Here is a 12,101-nt window from a genome sequence, read left to right on the forward strand (position 1 = left end):
CGCGGTTGTATCGCCTCGACTCTTTATTCTTTGACGGGCGCATATCGTGGGACGTGTATCGCCGCAGCAGACTTGTGCAGAGCAGCCTCCATTTCACTGGCCCGGATGTCCGACAGTTCATGATACCTGGCCAGGATGAGGATCTCATCCAGAGAGATCCCTGGTTGCCGAAGTATTCATTTTCGCAACAGCGTAGAGCGGCCCCCCTTGATGACTTGGCCGCGTATTTCCTCCCTTTGGTTCAGGAAGGCGCATGTGCTGGCTAGCCTGCGCAACCACGCGTAAAACTTGTCCACGGATTCCGTGTCTGACTGTGATGCCTGTCTAAACTTGAACCGCTCGAAGTCGGGGTTAAGTTGAGGGTTGAAGTGCCTGTTGAGCGCGGCGACCGCCACCTCATAGTCGTCGTCGTCACCTGTGTTGGGCAGGGTTTCAAAGAGAAGGTATATCTCCGCGCCGCCGTAGTATATAAGCAGCAACCTCTTCACAGTGCCGTCCGTTTCTCTGGTACCCTTAAAATAGTGGTTTAATCGCTCAATCCATGCTTTCCATCGTGGGGCCGCCGTGGCAGGGTCAGCGGTTTCGCTAAACGGTGGCAGAGGTGAGACGACCGTGTGGCTGTGTCCTGGGGGTGGAGCGTTGGCACCCCTGGGTGGGTTGTCCTCATCAGCCTTTTGGCCCGCTGTGCCTGGTAGAACTGGATTGCTCATGGTTGGGACGCGCTTGGGCATGGTCACAGTGGCGCAGTGTTGGCGCTAGGGGTCCTGGATGCACGGTCTGTGCCAGCGTGTATCAACGTGTGGGATGGGCCTGGTGATGCGTGATGCACTGGGCTTGCTCCTCAGGTTGATGTGGTACGGCCACCCTGTGGACTGTAGGGCTGGCTGAACCTGCCCTGTTTTTTACTTTAACCAGTGGGGTCTTGGTGGCACTCTCCCTTCTGTAGGCTGCACAAGGTCCCTTGGGTCTCCCTCTGAAGTGGTTTTGGCAGTGGGGCCACCCCTGGATGTATGCTGGCAACGCTGCTTCTCCTGCAGCAGATGCGGCGACACGGGCCACGTGGAAAGCATCTCTCGCTGCCTTCCTCCTATCAGGCCTGCATTTCCACTGTGCGCCACCGGCAGAGCTTTCTACGGGACCGGCTGACTCACCACACTCAGGCTTATAACGATCCTCCTTCCGCATGCACCGCTGGACCGAGCACACTCCAGACAGTCCAGGGAAGCGCCGGTGGGTGCAGGACGTCCCAGTGGCCTCACGACAGGCAGGGGATGATGCCAGCCGGAGTCGCTGTGCCGGAGGCAGAACAGGAGACACTGCAGCAGTGTCAGCGCAGGGCACATGAGACACAGCCCAGGCCGCAGACTGCTCCACGTGGTGAGAGGTGGCAGGAAACGGGTTCTCCAGATTGTGGAGCGTCGCGGGTGGGCTCTGCGCGCTCCTCGCCTGGCAGAGATGGTGCACCAGGGTACGACCGGCCTCGTCGCCAGTGTAGCGCAGCAGGGCCTGGGGCTAATAGAGGTCTACGCAGTGTGGTAATGAGGGTACACACACACATGTTGGTGGTACACTGGCAGGAAGACCCCGAGCGGTCTTCTGCCGTTTATTTATCTCCTCGGGTTGAGCCCGCCCGAGGAGTGCGTGCACAGCAGCAAACTGCAACAAAGTAGTGGAGAGCCCGGATGGCTCTCTACAACCGTGTCATGTGACTCTTCACGGCACCCATACCTTACCAGTGGTACACGCAAGATAGCGTCCTTCCAAGAATATTTCCTGCTCGGGCACGTCCGCCCCCACCCACTGCACATCCGGAGGAGGAAGTCATCGTATAGAAGCGGTTGTGTACGCTTCAGCACTTCTGCCCACCCCTAACAAATTCACTATTACTATAACTGAATGCAGAATGCACATGTCAATTGTTAGGTGTGCAAGGAGGAGACGTGTAGGAGACAAAGGGAGGGCTAGAAGTCAGGACTTACAAATTGTAACTGGAGAGAGACGTGTGCGAACGAGTAAGAGTACAGTGTCATCTTAAGGATTTTGGTGGGACCAAGGCAGGAAATATTTTGGGGACCCCTAGCTGGAACAACTTTGAATTTTATTACTCATGTGTTGCTAAGTCAAGCCCTATGTTACTAAATAATACTGAATTGTAGGTTAAAGGATAAGATACAAAAAAACACAGAAATGAGCTAGGGAGAAAGCTCACTTTCCCAGGGGTCCCATTAGAAAGTGGGAGCCCTGGTCAACTGCCCACTTTGCCCATGCCTTAAAATTTCTCTGGCAAGAGACCCTACATAATTCAATTAGGTTGTTTCTAAACATTAAAGAACGTTGGGAATAAATACAGGAAGTTCAGTTTAATGCACTTAACTTATTTTTTTAGCATTGCCCTAAGAAACATTAATATGGTTTTAACTTGTTTCTGCAGATTTTACCTCCTTTTATCATACAAATGTGCAAAAAGATCTACATGTTTTCCCATTGATTCGGGCTGTCTCTACTAATGACTTGTAAGCTACGCACAGATCCATGCAGCAGGGTCATCAAACCACTGGACTATATAACAGCTGCTCTACCTGAAGTACAAATCATACACAAGTTTGAAAAAAAAATACAAGCAAATAAAGTGCTTTTAGTCTGATTCTTTGAACAGCATTGGGTCTTTTACTCTCTTGTGCAGAAGATAAGTCCAGGGCTTAGTGTTGCCACAGGTTTTGCGGGCATGTTGCCCGACACGTGACTCTCTTTCGATGGCAAGTCCCTGTGAGTTAATGTAAATGTCCCCTTCCCATCATTTCCCAATGTTCTGCAGCAGCATCCTATTGCTGAAGGCCTTCTGAGCCTGCTTCTCAGCTCTTGACATTTCCAGGAACTCCCTCAGGATATGGAAGGTGAGGTCCAATGAGTTGGGCTTCCCATCCTGCCTCTTGGAAGCATACGATGACCGTGGCTCCCTGCGATCTCGCTGCACTTCCTGGTCTGAGCTGTGCAGCCTACAGTGAGCAGGGATCCTCAGACCTGGTCCCAGGGCTTCCCCCAGGTCACCATCGTCCAACCGCCCACCATTGTTCCGTGACAGGTTTTCTGCTACCGGCGGCGAGCGTGGCCAGAGGCCCAGGCTAGCATCGGCCAAAAGTGCGTAATAGCGGGGGGCTTGTGGAAAAGTCAAGGGGTAGCCATAGTTCTCTGAGGGCAGGAAGTGCAGAGCCAGTAGGGAAGCCATCAATATCACCTCTGACTTCATGGTCCTTGTTTGTCGTCAAACGCTGTCCCAAGGTCAGCCCACCGTGCAGGGGCAACGTAAGCTCTATAGATAAATAAACATATAACACGCGCATTACATTCCTGATCTTCACAACTAGAACGTTTGTCACGTAACAATTAGAAGCATGTTTCATTTTTCCTCAAAATAACATTGCCTAATGGGCAAATACTTTTTATCACCATTTTTTTAATTTTTCATTATGTAATTAACATGTTTAAAGTATTGAGAACTTTGGCTTAGAGAGGTGTGTTGTATACCAACATAAAGTACATACAATTACAAGATCACAAAGTCTGAAACTCCAGTAGTCAAATATATCGAAAAGTCAGATTTTTTTATTTCCTCATTAACATCAGTAAAGAGACTTAATTTTCACAGCTTTACAGGCTCTTTGTTTAAGCAATGGGGGCTGCAGTAGAAAAGGAGCATTTGTTTTGTCTTAGGAAACTTGAAATTTGAAATATCCAATTAGCTATCTTTGGAGGATTTTAAAATTCTGACTGATATGATGACCTTCACAGCCAGGAAACCAAGGTTTTCACAATTTAGCCAGAAAATTAAAACCGCCCCCACTTTTAACTAAAGCGCCGATGCCACCAAGGAACAGAAGCAAGTGAGCCGAGCCCTCCTTAGAACACCTTCTTTGTCTCTTCCATCAATGCATCTATACATTCTTTCCCCATTCCATCCACCTGCTGATATCCACTATTTCACCTTTATATTCTGTCATCCATTCATTCTTTCATCCATCATCCAATCTTTTCCTATTCATCCATCCTGCCATCTGTCCGTCCATCCATCCATCCGTCCACTCTGCCATCCATCCACACATCCATCCATCCATACACTATGCCGTCCCTCCATCCACTCTGTCATCTATCTATCCACTCTACCACCCATCTGTCTATCCACTCTGCCATCCATTCACTTTGCCAATAATTTACCCACTCAACTATCTACCCAACCATCCAATCTGTAAATCATCCATTTAGACACATTGTCATACCTCCATCAATCTATCCATCCATCCATCCATGCATCTCTACATTCTATCCTTCCATCCATTCTGCCATCCATCCTTCCACTCTACCATCCATCCACCCATTCACCATGCCATCCATCCGCCCATCCACTCTGCCACCCATCTGCTCTGTCATTCATCCATCAACTCTGCCATCCATCCATTCATCCACTCTGCTACCCATTTGCTCTGTCACTCATCCATCAACTCTGCCATCCATCCATTCATCCGCTCTGTCATCCATAAATCCACTCTGTCATCTCTCCATCCACTCTGCCATCCATTAATCTTTCCAACCAGCCACCCTTCTACTCTGCCATCTATCCGTCCACTGTATCCATCCATACTTCCATCTCTCCAACCACTCTCCCAATCATCCATCCATCCACTCTCATACATTCACTCTGCAATCCATCCACTCTAACATCCATCTACTCTGCCATTCATACATCAATCCTTCCACTCTGCCATCCATCCATCAGATTATCCACTCTGCCATGGATCAATCCACTCTGCCTTCCTTCCATTCATTTATGCATTTACTCTGCCATCCATCCATTCATCAAATCTGGCATTCATCCATCCACTCTGCCATCCAATCACTCTGCCATCCATCCTGCCCTTCATCCATCATCCACCCATCCGCTCTGCCGTCTGTCTATCCACTCTGCCATCTATTCACTCATCTTTTCACCCACTCATCCATCCCTTTACTCTGTCATCCTTTTGCCTGTCCAACCACCTATCTATTAACTCTCATCCATTCACCCTACCATCCTTTCACCTGTCTATCCACCTATCCCTTTACTCTCCCATCCTTTCATCTGTTCATCGACCCATCAATTTGCTAATACATTTACTCTGCCAACCTTTTACCTGTGCATTCACCTATCCATTCACTCACTCATCCGCCTATCCCTTTACTTTGCCATCCTTTTACCTGTCCGTCTACTATTATTGACTCATCCTTTCACTTTCTCAGTCATCCTCATACTCATTCATCCATCAAGAAATATGTAATTCACCCAGACTTCCTTCTTTTCACCCTTCCTTCCAATATTCCTTCGTTCTTTCCCTGTTCTGTTTTCCCAGCTGTATTTATTCCTTGCTTCTGCTGCTCTTCTCTTGACATTGTGTTCCAGCCTCAATGATGAGCCTTTGCCTGCCGAGTTGCAGACAGAAGCGGCCCATGAAAATCCCCACCCCCGCTGTAGCAGCTAAAGCGGGGGCTCATGGCGCCCCTGTGTTCATTGGAGGGCCTTAACCTCTTCTATGCCCATGACGAGATAGTCTCGTCATGGAGCAAGGTCGCGCTGTGCCCATGACGAGACTATCTCGTCTTGAAACCCGCCCACTGATGTAACGCCCGGCACAGGAGGGGGAAAGGGCGTGGCACAGAAGGGGTTAAAAGGGGGAGAGGTCCCTTTAAACGCTATCCTCATCGCTCAAGGCATCCTCCTTGAAGCAGGAATGTATAAAAGTGTACCAGGGTAAGTATAAGCAATGTAGTTACTCTGTATGGCTTCCTTATACAGACACTCTTGTGAACAACAGGTTCAAGACCGATGTATTCACTGCTTTGACATCCAAGCAATGAAAAAACAGACTTGAAGCCTGTGCCCCAGCAGACACTACTCTGGAGACACAAGGGAGGCTGTGAAATGGCTGTTGATGGTCTGGCATCTCACCAGCACCTCTTGTGTCTTTGCAGACATGAGAGAAGAAGAGAGATAGGGGAGGCTGCCGTGTGCTGGCGGTCGCTGTCAGCCATGCGGAGATCCGCAACTGACGCGAAACACAAGCTGTGCTGACAGCAGGTCTCCCCGAAGTATGCAAAAAAGTGATGGGTGTAATGCTTGAATTCATCTCAGCCATTGGCATTTACTTAGGAACGTATCCAAGTCTATCATTATTTTGCACACCATGCCACCTCAGTTTGGACCCAGCCATAAGCAAACCAGTCTTGACCCTGCTTCAACGAGTACGGTCCAGCCCGAAGTGACAGGCCTGGTCCTCCCTGAACCGGGACACAAGCAGCCCAGGATCGCTTCGCCCTTATTAGGTTTCATCAGGCAGGTTGGTTCACCAAGCCACCGATGGCACATTGCTGTCTCATATTGTGTGCGCAAGGCCCGCTTTTGGTGGGAAAAGTAAGGTTATGTCTAAAGGATGTAAGAAAGAGAGGCATGACACCGAGGGGCAAATTTACTACGTTTTACACCATATTTGCGCCACAAAAGTGACGCAAATCAGCGCAAAATCTTTATCCGATTTACTTTCTAGCACTTAACTTGTTTAGCGCTGGAGATAACCTGAAAGTAACACAAAGCAGCACATAGAGCTGCTTTGCATTACTTAGCGCCAAGGGGGCGGACCATGGGTGGTGTATGGATGTTCGAACGCAACTGCCCAAGGTTTCTGACGCTAAATCCTATTTACTAACTAAAGTAGACAGGGTTTAGCATCAGAAAATAGTGCACCCTTCAAGACGGTGCTATGAAGAAGAAATACTTTTTTTCTACTTTATTTTCCATGTGTGTTGCACTGTACAGCACACTTACAAAGTGGGAAAATGTTTGAAATTAGTCCATGCATAGTATTTTGTACTGGAAGTGTATCCATCCAGCACAAAACCTATGCTAGACTCACAGAGACACCCTTGCACTATGGCACAAAGGTGTCTCCATGGCGCAAAGCAGCTGATTTCAGCGCCGGAGCTACGGAAAGGGGAGGAAAGTGCCATATTTCGGCCAATTTGGAGCTCTCCTGCTCTCTCCTTCTCACGCAGCACAGCGCAGCATTTGCAGCTGCTGCACTGCGTTGCCTGAGAAATTGGTAATCTGGCCCCAAGGATTACATTTTTAAAATATTGCAAAAGGGAGAAAGAGGAAGGGAGTTATTGAGAGGGCAGGACAACAGCATTTTTTTAATGGGGTAGGACAGGTTGGGATCAGGTGGGGAGTCATTTGTAATGTGGGAGGACAGATGTATTGTTTCCTACATCTGTGCGGGGTGGACAGGGGTTCTGCATGAGTGATGGTAGCTTAACATTTCCTTTTAAAGTAGGGTGGGTTTCATCGGAACCCAGGTATATATTCTTTTGAACACTATTGGGAGGGGGGACTGGGGGCGGTGAGGACATTTTCATAGCCCCCCCGTGATTTCTACTCCTGCACAGCTGATCCAAGGGGCCAGCTGAGCATGGGAATAGAATTTAGGTCGTGCGGGGAACATGCACGACACAAAATTTAATGTGGATAGTTCTCAATAATGTGTGTTTTCCTCCTTAGTGTCCAAGTCACATAGACAAATCTTCAGTCTTGTTTTCTAGCTAATGTCACTTCAAACCTGCAGTGGAAACCAACCTGGTTATTGACAGCTACCCATCTATAATTCTATATGGGGTTTTTTATGCTGAGGGATCTGTGTGACATCAGCAATGGAATTAAAGGAGTGGGTGAGCATGGAGAGGCAGTGGAATGCAGCTGCAGGTATTGAGTGTTACTGGAATGCACAACCAAAGTGACTGTCAACTCTGGCAACTGCTGTAAAATCATAACCGTTGCAGAAATACCTGTTTTGGGTAATGGGGTCCTGTGAAGGACATTTACAACTCAACATTTTTGAGAGGTTGGTGTCCCCTGAGTGATTCCAAGTGCTGTCGCAGAGAGCGAGAGCAAGGCTCTTGTTGTCTAGGATGTCACATGGAACCTCGAGCTGAAACATGCAAAGTTGCTGACGCCTTTGTATCCATACCTGCTTGTTGTTTGTGCCCTATCGCGAACACCTCCCCGTGAGGTGATCCCTTGGATGAGGTGGGATGGGGAAGAAGGATTTATGAGGGAGCCATGCACAACACCTCCTTCCCTACCTTCACCTATAGGCTTTGCCCCCTCCTTCCTCTATATAAAATGTATATATCAAGAAAAGAGATCCGAAGGCAATAGGAAGAAAGAAAATGGCGTAGCACTGTCTTAGGTGTAACACAAACCGAACTCGCTAAACCTGGTTACAATAAACACAATCCTGTAAAGGTAAATAGAAATCGCCTTTTCAACATTGATTCATAACCAATATTCAAGACAGTTGCTTATATTACCTACATGGAGCTTAATTCCTGATCAAAATGTAACCTTACCAATTCTAATGAATTCCGGCAGTAGACAGCCAACCTGGGCTGGATCACTACACCCCCCGCCTGGAAGAAATCCATAGGCGGCGCTGCTTTCGCAGTACAAAGCGCTAAGCTCTGGGACTCACCGTGAGCCAAGATTCGAAGCATTGCTAGTTTCCAAGAATACACCTTCATCCACAACGGTGGGCTAGCACCCGAAAGAATATACTGCTCCGCCAAGCGCAAGCTGCAGTCAACAGACATGTAACAGCCCAACCACTACACAACTTTCTATGTCCAGGTAAGCTGTGAAAGGCTGATCTGTGTCTACCATGGCTATTATATAGTAATGTAAATTCATATAGAACCTTCACTGGCCTACTCTGATACTCAAGCCTTTACACTCAGCCTCCAGGCAGCCAAGGGTAGTCTAACTCTGCTGCATAATCATTCTCTTATACTGTGTCATGTAAGCAGGTCAAGTCCATCACCCTGTAATGTACCGGACCACCGTAATAAACCACCCATCACCAAGGAAGTGATCTGCCACAGATGTCTGTAACTTAATGCACCACTGTAGGTCTCAACCAGCCATGGACGTCCTTTGGAGGTAGTCAGGGGTCGCAGCTGTGACCTCTAGCTTGCTCCCTGCTACTCCTGGCACTTTCTTTGCGACCCCTGGCTTCATATGGGGAAACATGTTTGCCACCTCTGAGGCCAGGGGTTGCACAGGAAGTGCCAGAAGTAGCAGGGAGCTAGCTAGAGGTCACAGCTGCGACCCCTGACTACCTCCAAATGTCATCCATGCAACCAGCTCCTTATTATGACCACTGTTTGACATCGCACATTGACAATGCTTCACGGGATAATGGTAACAAAGTTCATCCAAAAAGATCTCTCCACTGTTTCTTTCTCCAAGTCTGCTCAGGGCTGCAAACTTTAAACAAAACATCTCAGAATGGACAACCCGATGCAATAACCAGAGAAGTGGACGATGGTCATTAGAAATACCATAAAGGGGGCCTGCAGAGCGGCCCAAAGCTGCCGGCTTACCAAAAGCCATAAACTATATGGCTGCCTCTCTCACTTTTCCTTCCATCACACTGCTATGCGCTACGTCCCATTACATGATCACCGCACCTTGGTGGCCATCAAACACGACTTCAACACACTTCCCACATAGGACTGCAAAACAAAGACAACATCCTTCCAACCACACACCCTGCACGGTGTAGCGTGCTACCCATGTAGTCAAGCGCTATATGAGTGTTACAATACATTACCCGCCGCTTTCTCAAGGCACTATATACATTAATAAGCAGAGGATCAGTAAAGGATGAGATTTAAGGTGCCAAAAACAGACAGAGCCTTAAATATATGTACATGTCACTTGCATGTTGGTGCATCCATTTGCCGTCATAGCTTGGGCTCATCAACACTGCCCTGCTTGAAATAAAACCACAGTTTTTAAGGGGTACAGTGGTCATATCTCCTAATGTCCCACCATGGTACTGAAAATAACTTGAGTGGCGTTGTTTTTAATCTACGCAGTTGCAAATTGAAATGCCAAAAGGAAACACATAGTTTAGTTAATAAGCCGAAAACTGAAAATTTGAAGCAGGAGAGAGGGGGGGGGGGATTTACCCTGAGTTTAATGTATCCTACACAATCCAGAAATGACAGTAAAAAAAATGCGCCAACATTGGTGCCTTCTTTCTGCTCTGCCCCCTCCCCGTCACGCCCTATTTTTTGGAATCCAATCCTACCTGGAGCCCACAAATGATTCTGTTCTATGTAGTGCACTCCTCCTGCCGCAATAACATGGTCTCTTCAAGGCGCTTCTTCACCTTCGCTCTGTTAAATACAAGCCCCTTGCGCCGCTGGTACGTTAACATTTCCCATGTTAAAAGTGACACACTTGCGGTGCAAGGGGCTTGCAAATAAGCACCCCAGTGGTTAATCTGTAAAAAATATAAAGGACTTATTTACAAGCCCTTTGCGCCGCTGGTACGCCACTGTTTCCCATTTTAAAAGTGACGCACCGGTGGCGCAAGGTGCTTGTAAATAAGACCCTAAGTGCTGGGGCTCTCGTCAGGAGGCAGCTTGCACCGGCCCATTTCCCCTGTTAGTGCCGCCTAAACCAGAACCAACTACTAACCATGAAAGTGGGGAGCGATGTGGCATAATAGCGAGAGCTGCTGACTTGGAGCTGGGGAACCAGGTGCGAGCTTCGTTGGTCGACTCAGCATCCTGTGATTCTGGGCATGCCATAAATGAGTGTGTCCTTAACTGATGCTCATGAAAAGCGCCGGTGTTGATGATTAAGTGCCGGTGCCGAGAACCAGAAAACATCACTCAAATTAAACACTGTAAAAACCTCACATCAGTGCTTTAAACAGTGCTTTAAATGGAAATATAGAAGTGCAGGCACTCACTAACTAAAAGTACCTGTATGAGGCTGAGAAGTGCAGGTACTATGCCTCTAAAATTTAAAAAGTGCAGGTACACAGTACTGGACAGCACCTGCTAGTTTAAAGCACTGCCTTTAAATGGAAATACTGAGTGTAGGTACTCACTAGTTAGAGTACCTGTTTGCTCCTGAGAAGTGTGAGTACTCTCTCATTATAAGTACTGACCACTGCTGAGAAGTGCAGGTACTCTCCCTTTCAACTGAAAGAAGTGCAGGTACACAGTACCGGACAGCACCTGCTAATTTAAAGCACTGCCTTTAAATGGAAATACAGAGTGTAGGTACTCACTAGTTAGAGTACCTGTTTGCTCCTGAGAAGTGTGAGTACTCACTCATTATAAGTACTGACCACTGCTGAGAAGTGCAGGTACTCTTCCTTTCAAATGAAAGAAGTGCAGGTACACAGTACCGGACAGCACCTGCTAATTGAAAGCACTGACTTTAAATGGAAATACAGAGTGTAGGTACTCGCTAGTTAGAGTACATATTTGCTCCTGAGAAGTGTGAGTACTCTCTCATTATAAGTACTGACCACTGCTGAGAAGTGCAGGTACTCTCTTTTCCAAATGAAAGAAGTGCAGGCACTCAGCACCGAACAGCACCTGCCCATTTAAAGCGCTGCCTCGCATAAATCATATACAAACATGATGGCGGTGTTTCCATTCACATTTCCCCTCCACGTCGGGCAGAGACCTACAGCTGTATTAAGACTTTCACCTGATACAGACTGTTCAGGTCGTTTAAAGTCCAAATTCACCGGCTCCTTCAGGTTGGGTTTTTTTTCTCTGCATTTGGGATTTTGTTATTTGGGATTTTTTGCAGGCATCGGAAAAACTACCAGAGGATACCCCAGGGGTGGAACAGATTCAAAGCTCTGCGATCAGACGCCGAGACAATCAAGATTGAATCGTCTTCGGTGAATAATTTATAACTGAAGTGACCCAGAGGCGATGAAACAACTAAATTGATACATTTGCGCAGCGACAATATAACTGTGCATCTGAGAGTTCAGGTACCACACAGCGAGTGCCTTGCATGCAGCGCACACTGTGAGCCGACCAGCCTCTAAGCGCTTGGTTTGTCATGTTTTATTTTTAGCACCAAACGTGGCTGCGGTTGTGTCTAGGGAGAAAAGCCCAGCACTTCTGGAGGGCTTGTCCGTTGTGGGGCGGGGCCCGACGGGTATTAATTTGCATATTGTTCGCCCATGCCTGTAGTGGAAGAGTGG

General features: G+C 47.8%; 1 long non-coding RNA gene across 1 annotated transcript in view; it reads right to left on the reverse strand.

Moving 5' to 3' along the window:
- Positions 1-2,346: 2,346 nt before the first annotated feature.
- Positions 2,347-12,101, reverse strand: part of LOC146812580 (uncharacterized) — a 177,358-nt gene continuing 167,603 nt past the window's right edge. Inside the window, exon 4 of the long non-coding RNA XR_014965961.1 lies at positions 2,347-3,310. This is a non-coding gene — a long non-coding RNA (uncharacterized LOC146812580). The remainder of the gene's footprint in view (positions 3,311-12,101) is intronic.

This window comes from Triturus cristatus, chromosome 7, assembly GCF_964204655.1.
Source record: "Triturus cristatus chromosome 7, aTriCri1.1, whole genome shotgun sequence".
NCBI lineage: Eukaryota > Metazoa > Chordata > Amphibia > Caudata > Salamandridae > Triturus > Triturus cristatus.